This window comes from Xenopus laevis, chromosome 9_10L (assembly GCF_017654675.1).
Source record: "Xenopus laevis strain J_2021 chromosome 9_10L, Xenopus_laevis_v10.1, whole genome shotgun sequence".
NCBI lineage: Eukaryota > Metazoa > Chordata > Amphibia > Anura > Pipidae > Xenopus > Xenopus laevis.
The window spans coordinates 104,489,193-104,506,482 of record NC_054387.1 but is presented as its reverse complement, the minus strand read 5'-3'; the positions used below and the strand labels follow the sequence as shown (position 1 = coordinate 104,506,482).

The following is a 17,290-nucleotide window of genomic DNA, read 5'->3' as shown; positions in this document are numbered from 1 at the left end:
CCTCATTTACATTTGGCATGGCTAGGCAGGGTGAAGGTAAAACGGACCTGACAGACTGGCGTTGGGTGCAGATAGGTGAAGCCATGCTGAAATCTACTGTATGTGGCAGCATGAAATAAGCACAATCTCTGTAAAAGAGCTGCACAAAATGTGTTGAAGGTCAGATCACGTGCAGCAGAAATAGCAGGACTTCTGCAGCAGAGAGAAGGTTAAATTGGTACCGACGCCGCACTACATCGTGCAAACAATGAATAGCACTGCAGAGAGTGGGTGGCTGAACTACAGCTAGGCTTCACAGGTTACATTGTGACAGCACTCTATATGCCACAGCTGAGAAGGAAAACATTCTACACCTCAAGATGTGGATTTGGGAATTTATTTTATTATAAGGCACAATACAAGCATGGGGTCCATTAATGTGGAAACCCATTATCCAGAAATCTCCGAATTACGGGAAGGCTGTCTCCCATTGACTCCATTTTAATCAAATAATTCACAATGAATTCAAATTATTTCCTTTTTCTCTGTAATAATAAAACAGTATGGGTATGGGGTCCGTTATCCGGAAATCCATTATCCAGAAAGACCTGAATTACGGGAAGGCTGTAGATAAGACTCCATTTTATCCAAATAATCTCTTTTTTCTCTGTAATAATAAAACAGTACCTTGTACTTGATCCCAACTAAGATATAATCAAAAAACAGCCTATAGGGCTTATTTAATATTTGAAAGATTTTCTAGTAGACAAGGTATGAAGATCCAAATTACCGAAAGATCCATTATCCAGAAAACCCCAGGTGCCAAGCATTCTAATTAACAGGTCTCATACCTGTATCTTGTACTTGATCCAAACTCAGGCTTAATTAATCCTTATTAGAGGCAAAACAATACTATTGAGTTTAACAAATTTTTTAACTATTTTTTTAGTAGAATTATGGTATGGATATTTATTGTGGAAAGTCCATTTTACAGAACGATCCATTACCTGGAAAACCACAGGTCCCAGGCATTCTAGGTAACAGGTCCCATATCTGTACCTTGTACTTGATACCAACTAAAGCTTAATTAATCCTTATTCAAGGCAAAACAATCCTATTGAGTTTAATTAATGTTTTAATAATTTTGTAGTGGAATGATGGTATGAAAATTTAAAATTGTGGAGAGATCCCTTATCCAGAAAACCCCAGGTCCAAGGCATTCTGGATAAAACGGTCCTGTACCTTCAGGGTAATGTTAGACTATTAGTTTTGATGGTGTAATCTTTACAACATATATTTTGTTTATGGAAATGCTCTTTAAGGCAGACAGACAAGGATGTCCCTGTTTGTCAGTACTAATAGCTAAAGCCATAGCTCAAGGAAAATCTCAGCCCCTGACACTCTGGATAGCAAGAGAGACTGATTCTAGCCGCAGGTGTCACATGTAATGTTGATGCGTGGGAAGAATAAAATCTTACCAACCAGGCATTTTATTTTCATAAAGGATCAAATGCTGTAATTAGTTTAGAGGCATTAGTATAAATGATAAAAGCTATAGGAACCTCTGGAGGAGGAATGCAATCATAATTTCAGATTACAAACTCTTGTGAGTGGGGCCCTCTCTTACAGTTTACTCTGTAACCCTTGTTTGATACAATATTTTAATACCCCCTGTTTGCTATAAATGATTAAAGTGCTGTGCAATTTGGCACTAATGATAATTATATTTATTAGACAAATACAAAAGGAACAGTAACACAATACATTAGGGGCCCTTTATTATAGTATTCCCTCAATCTCTCTGAAATAGACAAATCTGATGATATTTTAATAAGATCTACCATCTGACTATAATACGAACTGCCTAACATTCCTGTAGAACATCTGAATAGGGTCCATTTATAGTTTAGGTTTTTCCATTACAACATTTCTTTCTTATATGAAACATAAATGTACATCATTGGCTTAGCACTACTTTAAGTGCTGTGACAAGCTGGCTGCCTGTACACATCATTTTCTGGGGAAATTAGCTATGGTAGGTAGGTTAGTGTAGGATCAGGAGCATAAAGACAGGGACACCACGTCTTCATGCAAAAACACAGGTTTATTCAGGCAAACTGTTCCCAATGTAAATGTTACAGGAACACAGTTCAATAGAATTTCAACAGCACACATTCAAGATTTTTCCCTACTCTGAGGTTCTTACCATAAAGGGAGTCTTCCACACACTGAAATATTCTGGTCTTCTCCCTAAGCCCTGCTGACTCTCGCCTCCAGGGATACAAGCTCACCGGCCTCTGGCCTGTCTCACCTGCTCAGAGAGACCTTCCATACACTCTCCCTACAATTAAATACCTTTTCAGTCGGAGACATGAGAACTGGATCACTGGAATGGATTGTCTGGCTTGCCTGTTCCTTCCAGAATACTATAGATTCCAGGGCCATACAGCAATATTCTTTAAACATAGAAACCAATGTCCAATTGGGGAGAAATTAAAGGCAAAAAAAAAAAAAAGTGCAGAGCAGTGCAAATAAAGGGTTTTACCAATAACACATTTATTGTACCCCAGTGTGTTGTTTTTGCTTGCCATTGACTGGATCACCATAGTACCCATAACAATTAAAATGGGACATTTGCTTTATTGCAGCACACTCTTAAAGAGAGAAGGTAGCCATGTGCATTCATTTACTTAAGCAATAGAGGTTGCTACTGGACTTTAAATGTAATGTGTGTACAACAGGCAGAACCAAAAAGCTTTCAGTAGTATTCATGCCTGCCAAAACCAATGGGATTTTGAAAGCCAACTAATAGATATCAGACCAGATACTGGTTGGGCAAATATGCAGGCTGTTGTTTTGCACCCACACATGAGCCTATAAGCAACACTCTTACTAACCTCAGCCTAAATTCTGCACACCTGCAAGAAGCCAAAAACTAGGAAGAACTAGGAAGAAGTGGACTGTCTGGTGCCATTATTAGTATACGAATGCACTAGACCTCTATTATGTGCATGCTAGAGAATAAACCTGCCAGCTTGAAAAGGAGACAATGGAAATTAATCTTAATGATAACATGATTAAAAAGTGCATCTGTAAATGGCCATAGTCTAAAAATAAATTCAGTTGGAAAGTATTTTTAATCTTCTTGCAGAGGATATAACTTCAGACATGCAAGCCTCTTAACGATATTGAAAAGTATTATACATATTTACATTTACAAGCTCTGAGAATAGTTTATCATGAACACACATTTGTAATGTACAACGAAACAGGTCCAAATAACGTGATCAGAGCAACTTCTAGCTTATTATATAGGAAAAACCTGGCTAATGCGCTGCTTTTATACATAGGATGGTCATTCAGGTCTTTTTCTCGAAAGCCCTGGTAACCATCTCCTGTTTATTTCAGCAAATGAAAACACGACTGTATGCACACATCACATCCAAACCAAGAAACTAGAGATATCAGCAAGTTAATGAAGGCGCAAGTTCATCCAGACCTGTTCTTTTGGCAACTAACCAAACTGCAGTGACATTAACTAGAACTACGTAATGCTCCCTAGACATATCTGGTAAACCGCCAATATCACTTAGTATCTGTCTAAAACAAACACAGAAAAACAATTGCACAAAGTTTATTGGCCAATCAATTGAGAGACTAAATGTATCTCTTCAAATAACAAAATCTGGGCAGTGCTATTACTGGGTTTTATAGGCCACAAAACAAAATATCTTTTGCTCCCAGCCATCTTTCAGAGAAATTAATCTGCTTCAAATACACATCTATCAGGACCCCCATATGGCACTATAAACTTCTGGACCAGTAAACATTTTTGTCTGCATTTAGAACTTTCAGATATGGGGCAATAGTCTTTTTGAAATGGCTATGCCTTGCTGCCCAAACTCTACTGTGTTTTTAATGGAAAGGCAATTAAGTCACGTTCAGCACACAATCTAACACAGGCCAAAGAGGATCTATGGGGAGCTTTAGCAAAGGCAACATTTGTCTAAAAATCCAACCTAAAATTATATTTGTCTTGATTTCTTACATGATGAAGTTCATTTCAAAATCACTATGGGGTGATTTAATGACTGCTTGAGCCTTTTGGCTTGAGTAGTCATAAAGAGAAACCCATGAGAGTTCAGGAACTCGCGCAAGGATTTTTTTGGGGGTATTCTTCCCTCCCTTAACAAGTGAGTTTCCCTGAAACCTTGCTTGAGTTCGTGAAAACACACGGGCTTCCCTTAATGACTGCTTGAGTCAAAAAACTTGAGCAGTCTTAAATCAGCCCCTATGTGTCCTCCATTGTCACATATCCTAGTGGCAGATGTCTATGCCAGTTACCAACCCTGTAAAACATTAAATTTGAATGGTCCTTTTAAAGTGGACCTGTCACCCAGACACAAAAATCTGTATAATAAAAGTCCTTTTCAAATTAAACATGAAATACAATTTTTATTTTTTATTAAAGCATTCATAGCTGTTGTAAGCTCATTTAAAAATCTCAGATGTCAATCAAATGTTGTCTGCCCCGCCTCTATGCCATGGGCATAGAGGCGGGGCAGACAATTACTTTCACTTTCCATTCAGCACTTCCTAGATCTCACTGCTCTCCACATATTCCCCCGTTCTCTTTACCATTTAATTGTGTAACCAGGGCATGGGGATGGACATCGAGTCCCCCATTCTGGTGCACAAACAAGATTCTGAGCTGATGCAAGGATTTCCTTAAAAACAGTGTCCACAAAATGGCTGCTGCCTGCTTGCTATAATTATGAATTCCCAGACTGAAGGAAACAAGATTCAAATAATTTATACAGTGTAATTAAAGTTCATTTTGCTTGACTAATGTGATAAAATAGGATTTTGAAAAAAAAAATTTGGGTGACGGGTCCCCTTTAATTTAAAGAATCCCAACAATTTCACTCCTCTTAAAACTGTAAATTTCATTTAGAAAATCCGCATCACATACATACATATATATATATATATACATATATACATATACATATACATATACATATACACATATATATATATATATATATATATATATATATATATATATATATATATATATATATATATATATATATATATATATATATATATATATATATATCTTGCCAAATTGTGGCAAGATAAATACTCCGATATCGGATTCCTTAATAACTTTGAATTAGGGATGCACCGAATCCAGGATTTGGTTCAGGATTCTGCCTTTTTCAGCAGGATTCGGATTCGGCCGAATTGCATATGCAAATTAGGATTCAGATTTGGTTCAGTATTCGGCCGAATCTCTCAGGAAGGATTCGGGGGTTCGGCCGAATCCAAAATAGTGGATTCGGTGCATCCCTACTTGAATAAGGGTGGGGATTTTTGATAAAATAGAAAATTTTTTCAGAAAATTTCGAGCTATTGCTACACATATCTAGGTCATTAAACTGCAAATAACATATTACACACACATGAATATCTTGCGTTTTCATTCCTAAGAATAACTGGGTCAGCATATATGGCACATTAAAGCAGAATGGGACACAGCACTCAAGCTAATAACAAACCAAATCGTTTAAAGGGCTAGCAATAAACACAGTCCTGAGATTGTGCAGATGTTGGGAATAGTGTAATGCCATCACCAATAAACAAACAACCTTTTGCTTATACAATATATATCTATATATATATCTATATATCTATATATCTATATATCTATATAAATATATCTATATATATATCTATATATATATATATCTATATATATATCTATATATATATATATCTATATATATATATCTATATCTATCTATCTATATCTATATATCTATCTATATCTATATATCTATATCTATATATATGTGCGTGTAAAAACACAGTATACTGCTGTACAGTGCTGTGTACATAAATAGTGCCATATAAATAGAAATATACATCCATTGAGCAGTCAGTGTACAAAGTACAACAGGATCTGGTTGTAGACGATACACTTCGTGTTCACGCAATGCTGCCGCAGCTCTGGCCCTAACTACAAATGCAAAATACGTGCAGTTGTGTATGAAAAGTAGTGATGCCTATTGTCTCTATGCATCTGCTGACTACAGCACAATCCTTCCAGACGTGCACTCATTTCCACAAAACACAATGCTGTCAATAAATGTTCCGTCCACCAGAAAAAGATGACAAAGTAGGCAACCTACCAGTGAGCCTAGTTCCAAAAGCAAGGTGCAAAATGATTTCCCTTTTCTCTAATAATAAAACGGTACCTTTTACTTGATCCCAACTAAGATATACTGTAATTAATCTGTATTTTTTTTTTCTTCCCATATATAGGATGTTTAAATGTAGTCTGTCAGAGCCAGTGAGACATGGGTAACTAATTTGCCTGATTTAAACCAAATACAGAAGCTCCCAAGTACGGAAAGGCCATCTGCCCTAAACTCCATTTTATTCAAATTATCGATTTTTTTTTTAAATGTCCCTTTTCTCTGTAATAATAAAACAGCACCTTGTACTTGTATATAAATAGGCTTTATTGGAAGCAAAGCCAGCCTATTGAGTTTATTTAATGTTTAAAAGATTTTCTAGTGGACTTAAGGTATGAAGATGCGAATTATGGAAAGATCCATTATCCAAAAAAGTTATACAAATGCAGTCCAATGTAACTAAGTAACTCACCAAATGAGGGAAGAGGCCCAGGTGCACCGCCCTGAGCCTTCAGCAAAGGGAGCAGTTCAAATCCAGAAAATTGTAGAGCAGGCACTTGAGTAAAGGCAATTTTCCACCAGGCAGCAGATATAGGTAAAAATTGTTTATTTTGTCATCAATAAGGCCTTACACGTTTCGTGTTACCAACACTTATTCATATGCTAATGACTGGTAACACGAACATGGATAAGGTTGTATTTATGACATAAACAATTTTACCTATATCTACTGTCTGGTGGAGCATTGCTCAGATTTACTTCTGTGCCTGCTATACAATTTTCTGGCATTATCCAAAAAACCCCAGGTCCCGAGTATTCTATATAAACAGGTCCCATACCTGTACCTGGTTGTACCTACTGAGGGCATAGGTGTTTCCTTGTGATGACTAGTCCAAGTCACACACTGATCTGTTTTGTGAATGCAAAGTGTTTCATTGAGCCAATAAAACCAGATTTGCATTCACAAAACCAATCTTGTGCTGGTTATAGATTGTTCTTAGCAGGGGGTCTTATAGGCTGTTTAGTACCCGACACCTGAAAAGATTGATCGGTTAACAGGTGGAGCACTCTATTCTTGATTGGAATTGCCTTCCTTGTGATGACTAGACTGGAGGTTCTCTTGGTGGGCCCTGTACTTTGCTGCTGCTTTCCTTTAGAATACATCTGAAGTTTCAACATGAGCAAATCAGATGGCTTTCTCGGCTAAGTGAACCCAGCCACAGAGAATGTTTATTATGAATCAGACAGGCAAAATGATGTACTTTCCTCTCCCCAGTCTGTAAAGCAAACCTTTGACTACCATACAATGAACATTGTCCACAATGTTGTAGGGCAAGTTGAGGCGTACACAATGGTCTAGATCAGGTAACCAGAAGATAATGACAAGACTTGTAAATCATCATCAACCTGAAAGCCAAGAGTATCCATCCCTGATTTAAAGTAGCTTCTCAACCAGAGGTATGGGGACTTCTGGGAATATAATTAGCGGTTTCCTCTTCAGAGACAATATTTGTAAGATGATACATAAATAAAATACAACAGATAAAAATGGGTCAAAGAGATAGTTTTACACTGCACTGAAATTGTATTGGTTATACCAGGTTAACAATATCCAAAAAAAATCATATTTCCACAGGCAATTTTGCAGAATGACGGCTGTTCTTCGTGGGGGTCATCGTGTAAAGCATCCACCATACAACAGATTCCAAAGAGCTCTGCTGATCCCAATACTATTGCATTTCAAAATTTTCCTTTCAGCGACCAAGGAAAAAGCAATCTGGCTAGCTGGTCAGTTTCCTACATCTGGCACACAAATATAAATAGGGAGAGCCTTTGGGAATTCTTTATTGTGTGAATTTTCTTAAGCATGAAGCCACTCCAAGAAAATTCTCTCTTGTATTGTCCATGGTTCCCCATGACTTTTAATAGTAAGGCAACACGTTTAAGTGAAAAGAAAGATTTAATTAAAATCTTGGTTTGAATGAGTTTCAGAAGGTTTCAGCTAGAATCTTTAAATTAAAATCTTGGTTTGAAGGTTTCAGCTCCCAAACTGCTCCCAGCATATTTGCTGGTGATTGGACATGAGAAAAATGTATTGACATCTAAAAAAAAGGATGAGTTCAGCTACAAGTTACAGATAACTATAGCTTTGTTTTACTGCATCCTTCATCTACTTTGCTGGTTCACCAAAAAAGTATATTGGTAAACAAAATGGTCTATTTGTCACAGGCTAATCAATTTTATAAGCATTATTTATAACTATGTACTACAAAACAAAACAATGCGGAATTCTCAGTGGCATAATCAGCCTCAGTATAAAGATACTTAACAGCAGTGAGATCATATTAAATTACAGATGTACCAAACAAAAAGGCTTTTAGAATAGCAGGTGAAGTGCTAATTAATGTAGCTGCTTAATTATTCACTTACACCTCTGTATCCGAGGTCCCATTCTATTCTGAGCTCAAGAAAACGACTAGTGTGGGTTTGTACCTTTAGGCTAATGCCACATGTAGCTTCTCCTCTGCTGGTGTTTTTCTCCACCTCATTCTCATTGCTCCTTACCTCTGAGATTCAACCCTTTAATTCCTCTGCAGAACATATTCTTGGAGCATGGATAAAATGTGAGTCTAAAACCACAGTAAAGTAGTGCAATTATTAGCCTATGCTACTTACCACTTAAGACTGTAATCTCTGCTGGGCAAGCACATTATTCCTCCTTGTGACTCTTTACTCCATAATTATTCTTCTATGTAACTGTATATAACTGTACATAATGTATATTTTTTATTATTCCTCTCAGATCTGGTAAAAAATGCATTGCTTTCAGTTCTCATTTCTAAATGCAGTAATTTTATGTATGTCCTGCATTTGTTTAAAGTTTGTGCACGCAACCCTTCAAAATATTTGGGGTTAAGGGTAAAGGGTGTTATTTTGTAAACCAAAAATGATGTAATAGCGGAGGAGATCCAATTTATTTTATATAATAAATGTCTACTAGTGTCCCCTTCTATTTTCTAAGCTTTTAAAATTGTGACTAGAAACAACAGAGTAAGAAAGACTACACTTATATAAGTGTGCTGTCCACCTATTTTGGTAAATAATGCAATATTCCACACAAGGAAGGGGAAGGTAATTCAAATTGAAGTTTTCATACAAAATAAAACTCTTTAAAAAGAGCACCATCACTATATACATTGGAAGAATCCAGGTATGAACCTCCAAATTAGGAATCCAATGAGAGTGAGCAGCTATTTGTATGTGAATATATTGTTTCAATTTGTTTTTCCAGTCTTAGCGCACTGTTGGACAAATGTTTGTTTTTGGGCCCCGGGGTGGTGATTTTTTCATTGTGTTGCTGCATGCGGAACCCTTAGTACATTGCTGCAGAAATGTGAGGCAAAGCACTGCATAGCACAGATTAAAAGGAAACATGACATCGGCATGTAATTCAGCCAACAGAAACATTACCCTTGCTACACTGTGAATCCTAAAATGCCTAAGAGAGTGAGTAACCACTAAACACTGCTGGAGTTATTGGTTAAACAGTTCAACATATTCTTACAAAAGATGCCCAAAACCACTAGTGTTACTGTTCCTCTAGATCTGGAGGAATTAAAAATGGCAAAGTAAATATTAAATACATTCTTTCCACAGCAGTACTTCAGGGCCCGTAAGATTATCTGTTCCCCAGTAGCACAGTGCAGCACCAATCCATAGCTATTCACTGATGGGATGTCTCATTGGAAAGATCAACCTGATATTATTGAAATTGTTCTTTAGTCCTAAAGGGATCCTGTCATCGGAAAACATGTTTTTTTCAAAACACATCAGTTAATAGTGCTACTCCAGCAGAATTCTGCACTGAAATCCATTTCTCAAAAGAGCAAACAGATTTTTTTATATTCCATTTTGAAATCTGACATGGGGCTAGACATATTGTCAATTTCCCAGCTGCCCCTGGTCATGTGACTTGTGCCTGCACTTTAGGAGAGAAATGCTTTCTGGCAGGCTGCTGTTTTTCCTTCTCAATGTAACTGAATGTGTCTCAGTGGGACATGGGATTTTACTATTGAGTGTTAGATCTACCAGGCAGCTGTTATCTTGTGTTAGGGAGCCTTCCCATTGTTCTTTTGTTTGGCTGCTGGGGGGGGGGGTGATATCACTCCAACTTGCAGTACAGCAGTAAAGAGTGATTGAAGTTTATCAGTGCACAAGTCACATGACTTGGGGCAGCCGGGAAATTTACAATATTTCTAGCCCCATGTCGGATTTCAAAATTGAATATAAAAAAATCTGTTTGCTCTTTCGAGAAATGGGTTTCAGTGAATAATTCTGCTGGAGCAGCACTATTAATTGATTCATTTTGGGAAAAAAAAATTTTTTCCCATGACAGTATCCCTTAAATAAAAAAAAGCCCAATTCGGATCACTCATCAGTGCGGACCAAGGCATAGCCAATGCTCCTGATACAGGCACCAAATAGGGGAAATTGGTTGGTCTATTTTGCCCATTACACATATACAACATATTCAAACAGACGGTTGTACAGTTCAGTGAGAAACCACACTGTAAAACACAAATCTGTGCATGTGGCTAGCTTTACGAAGTGGGAACAGATGGCGGCCAGGTGCAGGGCCATTTTGATGAAAGCAATAGTTTTTCATGCAATTATATTTAACAAAGCCTGTTATAGAGTCCTCCAGGACTAGTTTGAGAAGCTTGTCTTTCAGTGAAGATTTTAATCCATGTATTTCAGCCGAGCCCACACACATGCAAGGAACATGTTCCTATTTTAGTGCAAACTACACCATTAAAATGCTACTTCTTCACTGATCTTCCACTTAAGTTCCTAATTTGTCATACATCTGTCTAATGTATTTTTGTATCCAGCCACATTTGCTAGTAGGATATTCCATTTGTTGGTCAACCTTTCATGTTTGAACGTCACTCACATTCCCCATTCTCACTTCTCTGCACACAATACTTTCCCTTCCCCTCAACCAAAATGGCTCCATCTCCATCAACTACCTCACCCACCCATACTTGTAAAATGTTATAATTTTAGGCTTTAATGGCAGACATGTGGAGCTTGAGCCGTATGATCATACTCAACCCAGCACAGTAGCCATCAATTTTGCCCCACTGATCAGATATTGTACTATTTTTCATACATATATGAATCTGCATACAGTACAGGTATGGGACCTGTTATCCAGAATGCTCTTGACATGGGGTTTTCAATAATCTTCATGATATTCATGTAAATATTAAATAACCCCAATAGGCTGTTTCTGTTTCCCATGCGGATTAATTTTATCTTAGTTTGGTTCTGCTTCCAATAAGGATTAATTATATCTTAGTTTGTATCAAGTACAAGGTACTGTTTTATTATTACAGAGAAAAAGGAAATCATTTTTAAAAATTTGGATTATTTGGATAGTCTCTATGGGAGACGTCTTTCAGTAATTTGGAGTTTTTGGAATAATGGGTTTCAGAATAACGGATCCCATACTTGTACCTTCACCATAGCTCTGTTTTCACAGTCCGATGGGGCCCCCTACAAGTGCAGTCCAAAGACTACCCGTGCCACTCTGGCAGAGAAATTCTTGATTGTTGCTTTACTTACCTTTCATAGCCAAATTTGTGCTTAGCGCCCTGCTTTTTCATCTTGCAACATAAATTGCGTTTTTTAAACTTTCAAGACTGCCTGCAGATGCATTTATTGAAAAGAAACAATTTACATCTATATTCTGTGGAATGTGCACAAAAAAAAAATCGGATTTCTTCTCAACCCATCCGAAAACGCTGCTCCGGTCCAAGAATATAAATCTGGAGAGCAAATTTGTGGATTATCCTGATATGAGGGCTATTTGTGTGCTAAAATTTATATTTCAGAAAAGAAACTCAACTCGTTCTGTAAGTCAGTTTGCCCAGAAACTGAACCACAGGGTTGGCAGCGTGTCCAGGCACATCGTACAGAAACCAAACAATAATTATAGCACTTATTGTAACAACCACAGAAACTTTAAAGCTTTGCATTTTTTGCTTTGCATCCCATATGTTTGATTAACTTGTGGGCAAGAACTTGTGAGCAGAACCCAGGGGCACTAAGGTACTTGTCTTTATAGGAGAAGGAAAGTCACTCTGCACTTGGGGGTGCCAAATGTTAGGCACCCTCAAGTGGTTGTATTCACTTACCTGACCGGCCGGTGCTCCTATCAGTAGAAAACTGCACCAGCCCAGGGTCATTCCAGCAAGTGCATGTGCAGTAGAAATAGTTGATTTTTTAGTTAAAGTGTGGCTCTTCACTCTTCTCCGCTAGAAGAAAGAGGAAGCAGCAAGAGGATCGCTCCATGGTGCTCACTGTAATAACCCCAGGCTGGTGCATTTTTCTGCTGATAGGAGCACAGGCTGGGGGGGGGGGTCAGGTAAGTAAATAAAATTGGCACCCCCAAGTGGAAAATGACTTTCCTTCTCCTTTAAGTGATCCTCAGTGGACGGGTCATATATTGTGCAGCCTGGCATCAGTTTCCCCATTAGTAGTCCAATTACTTTCCAACATTCCAGTGTGGGTCATTGGCCATAATATGATATCTTTTTGACTTTTTAATATGTAGGTATTACGCCAAAATTCCCTAGATATCCCCTTTATTGTAAAAAAGATTCTTCACAGCAAACCCACATTTCTCTTTAGGTCCCATATATTAAAAATCTCATTAGAATGTGCATTACAACAGGTTTATTTTACTTTTGCCTGGTATTAATTACATAGTAAATTAGGTGGGGGAAAAAAACATTTCCATCAAGTTCTACATACAACCTGCCTAACTGCTAGTTGATCCAGAGGAAGGCAAAAACCCTGTCTGAAGCCTCTCCAATTTGCCTTCCTGACTCCAAGATGCCAATCGGACCAGTCCCTGGATCAACTTGTGCTATGAGCCATCTTCCATAACCCTGTATTCCTTCGCTTGCTAAAAAGCCATCCAACCCCTCCTTAAAGCTCTAATTTAATCTAATTTATCAGCCAGTACGACTGATTCAGTGAGAGAATTCCACAGCTTCACAGTGTAAAAAAACGCTTCCTAATATTTAGCCGGAACCTCCTTTTTTCTAATCGTTAGATAATTGTTATAATCGTTTGACTTTTTGCCAGGTTCCACCACAACTTATCAATTAAAAACATAACCCTGACATTTGCTGAACTGCAGTTTTGGTTGTGGTTACTTTTGCTTTAATGAGTGGGCGTGCTATACTGATTAACAGATGCAGAACAAAATGCTACAATTGCTTGCTATGAGACAAAGCAGCAAGTCATTAAACTTGTATTCTCAGACAGTTATAGCCCTGCTAGGTAGAGAGCCTTGCCTGGCTGCCTGGAAAGGAACAATAGTGATATAATGTTTAGCTGCAATTATGATCGAGGGTTTGGCAGGCGGCCCGGTTCCTGACAGCTTTAAAATGATGTTGAAACACTGTGTGATGGAAACAGAAAGCTTCGGTCATTAGAACGTACGCTGTACAAGGCGGGCAGGTTTTTAGCAGACATATTGCTCAAGAGTGACATGCTTGGATCGCCATATTTTCTCCTACATATTATACGAGGCAGCCATTAAGCTCATTGCCGGCAGGAACTCTCATCTAGATATAAGCCAAGCTGGCGTACTTTACTTACATATAATTTCATCTCATATTCCGCTACTCATTAAAATGGCTCCACGTGTATAATTTAAAGCACTAGCAGTATTTGTGTTCTCTATTGCATCTTGCACAAAGAATCAGAATGGCTTTGCTGTAGAGCTTTATCAGCTTATGAAAATACTATTTCATGGGAATGTCTGAGCAAATGTTATTGGAAAACAAGTTTATAGATAACAATCCTGGTTTTGCACTAGTTGCAGTCACCAGTCAAAAATTCCACTGCAACAGAACAACGCCAAGGTTGCTTTGTTACTGCCAACACTGCCGTTCCAATCCTACAGTTAGGCCCATAAATCCTTGGACATAGACAGCTTTTTTCTAATTTTGGTTCTGTACATTACCACATTGAATTTTAAATGAAACAACTCCGATGAGTTGAACAAAAAGATTTTATAAAAATGTGAGGAACTAAAGCCTTTTTTTAACACAATCGCTTCATTTCAGGGGCTCAAAAGTAATTGGACAATTGACTCAAAGACTATTTCATGGGCAGGTGTGGGCAATTCCTTCGTTATGTCATTATCAATGAAGCAGATAAAAGCCCTGGAGTTGATTTGATGGGGGCGGGTGCTTGTATGTGGAAGATTTTGCTGTTAACAGAAAATATTCGGTCAAAGGAGCTCTCCATGCAGGTGAAACAAGCCCCCTAAGGGCAGGACTACATGACGTGCTTGGACCCAACACGTCGCAATGTGACGTATCGGATGTTTTACATAAAACGAAGTGAAGGAGAAATCGCATGTTACAACTACATTGATCCGACTGTCGGATGATAATGCAGTACGCACTGGTGAATTCAGCAACGCAAAAAGACCTGGACCTAAATCTTAATTGGGATCAAGTACAAGGTACAATTTTATTATTACATAGAAATAGAAAATAATTTTTAAAAATCGTAATAACTTGGATAAAATAAGAGTCTATGGAGTCGCCTTCCCATAATTCAGAACTTTCCGGATAACGGATACCATACCTGTACCCCCAAATCAATATAAATGCAACTGTGGATCCAACGAAATAGCAAAAATGCAAAGGTGCAATTTCATCACTCCAGATAATGTCTTAGTTAATTTTGGACTAAAACCTAATTGTGAATAGTGAAAGCTGCCCCAGCCTTCAAGTAACCTGCTTTTTGGAATGGCAAAGGGACGTCTGGGATTTCAGGACCTATTGCCCCTCGCTGCATTTAACATATTTGGGGATAAGATTCTCATGCCATTTGAAGTGTGCCTCTCACACACACCTGATAAAATTAAATGAAATGCCATGGAGCAGTAAAATGCAGACTTCTACTTGTCTCCTCTCTAAGTGCATTAGCTGTGGCAATTTTCATTTTAATATTACAGGTATGGGACCTGTTATCCAGAATGCTTGAGACCTGGGGTTTTCCAGATAACAGATCTTTCTATAATTTGGAGCTTCATACCTGAACTCTACTAGAAAATCATGTAAACATGAAATAAACCCAATAGGCTGGTTTGGCTTCCAATAAGGATGAATTATATCTTAATTTGGATCAAGTACAAGGTACTGTTTTATTATTACACAGAAAAAGAAAATCATGGATTATTTGTATAAAATGGAGTCTATGGGAGACAGCGTTTCCATAATTCGGAGCTTTCTGGATAATGGGTTTCCGGATAATGGATTCCATACCTGTATTAAAAGCTGTGACTGGTAAATAGGGGTGTTTTGACCACTGCTGGCTTTCCCTGACTGCAGTAAAACTCTACCCCCACCCCTTCATTAGATATAGCCCTTACAGTAAGTACAGTGGGAAATGGCACTCCCCACAGAGGACAAAACACCTGAAAATACTTTTGAATGTAACTTTACCTTTGCCATTTGAATCATGTAACTGTGCGAAAACACATTTTCTGGAATTCTGTCTACCACAGGAATAGGATTTCCCACAGACAACAAAATGCCTCTTGTGTAAAGTGTATGAGATGCAACAGGCAAATTGGGCCTTTTTGCCTCTAAAACATGAGGCTGTTCCTCCACCAGAATGTGCTTTTAGCAGAGGCAGAGCAGTGGTAACAGCTCCTGGGGGGCTTGACTTACAGTGTAGCAGTAAAGCGAGGCTTTGGAAGCGGAAGTGCACAAAATAAAGATCTAGCAGCCAAAGGGGAAGTGTTTCTTTCCATTTTAAAGATTACTGTGCTCAATCATGCAGATATCAATCCAGGAACAATATTGTTGCACATGGTGTACACTACAGCACACCAGTCAGGCATGGAGGTCATTAAAAATGGAATATGCACAGTTGTTCTTTCATCTTGGGCAATATTCTGAGAAACTATTCACAAACAGTTCACTGTTTACACAGCAATATTCATTTTTCTAATTAATATTAAGTGGCAGTAGCCATATTTGTTTGCCTTTGAGGATGCATTCTCCATAGACAACAACACTTAAAATAACAGACAGAAAACACAAATATGATGCTTGCCAAGTCGGTTTAAAATGGTTAAAAAATTGCATGGTTTGTGGTCCTCCAGATCAATAGCTTGGAATAATCGGGTTGCTGGGAGAATGCTCTGCCTATAGGTGCTGTGGGTGGACAACACTCAGGAATACCAACGTGAGCCCTCATTTCATCTGTATCAACTCTACTTTAGAATTGATTAGGTTTGCACTAGCAAATTAATGGGGTTGTTAAACTTTGATTTATAGTAAATCATATATTTCATATATTTTGTAGTATGATATAGAGAGGGATATTCTGGGACAATTTGCAATTGGTTTTCATTTTTTTTTTATTATTTGTGGTTTTTGAGTTATTTAGGTTTTTATTCAACAGTTGTCAAGTTTGTAATGTCAGTAAATTATCCTAGCAGCCATGCACTGATTTAAATAAGAGACTGGAATATGAATAGGAGAGGGACTGAATAGAAAGATGAGTAATAAAAAAGTAGCAAAAACAATAAATGCGTAGCCTTACAGGGCATTTGTTTTTTAGATGGAGTCAGTGACCCCCATTTGAAAGCTGTTGTAAAGAGTCAGAAGAAGAAGGCAAATAGTTCAAAAACCTATAAAAAATAAACAATGACAACCAATTGAAAATTTGCTTACAAAATGGTTATTATTCTTCTTCAGTCTTCTTTCAGGAGTTGAGTGTCAGATAGTGATTAACTGTTATATCCAATATATCTTATTGGGAGGGGCTTTATTTACTAGCAGATGAATTAGAGCTCACCCAAATAACTCATTCCAGTACAAACAAAATCTTACAAAAATAATTGCCTTTTGCACAAATCCTGCATGTAGAAAGACAGGATTTCTGGTGAGATATCATACATCTTCTAGGCAAAAGGAGCCCCCTCTATAAGATATATTGGATCTAACTGTCGATGAATATCTGACACCCAACTGCTGCATGAAGACAGAATGAAGAGAAACAGATGC

General features: G+C 37.8%; 1 protein-coding gene across 1 annotated transcript in view; it reads right to left on the bottom strand.

Moving 5' to 3' along the window:
* Positions 1-17,290, bottom strand: part of ttyh3.L (tweety family member 3 L homeolog) — an 88,839-nt gene that overhangs the window by 28,419 nt on the left and 43,130 nt on the right.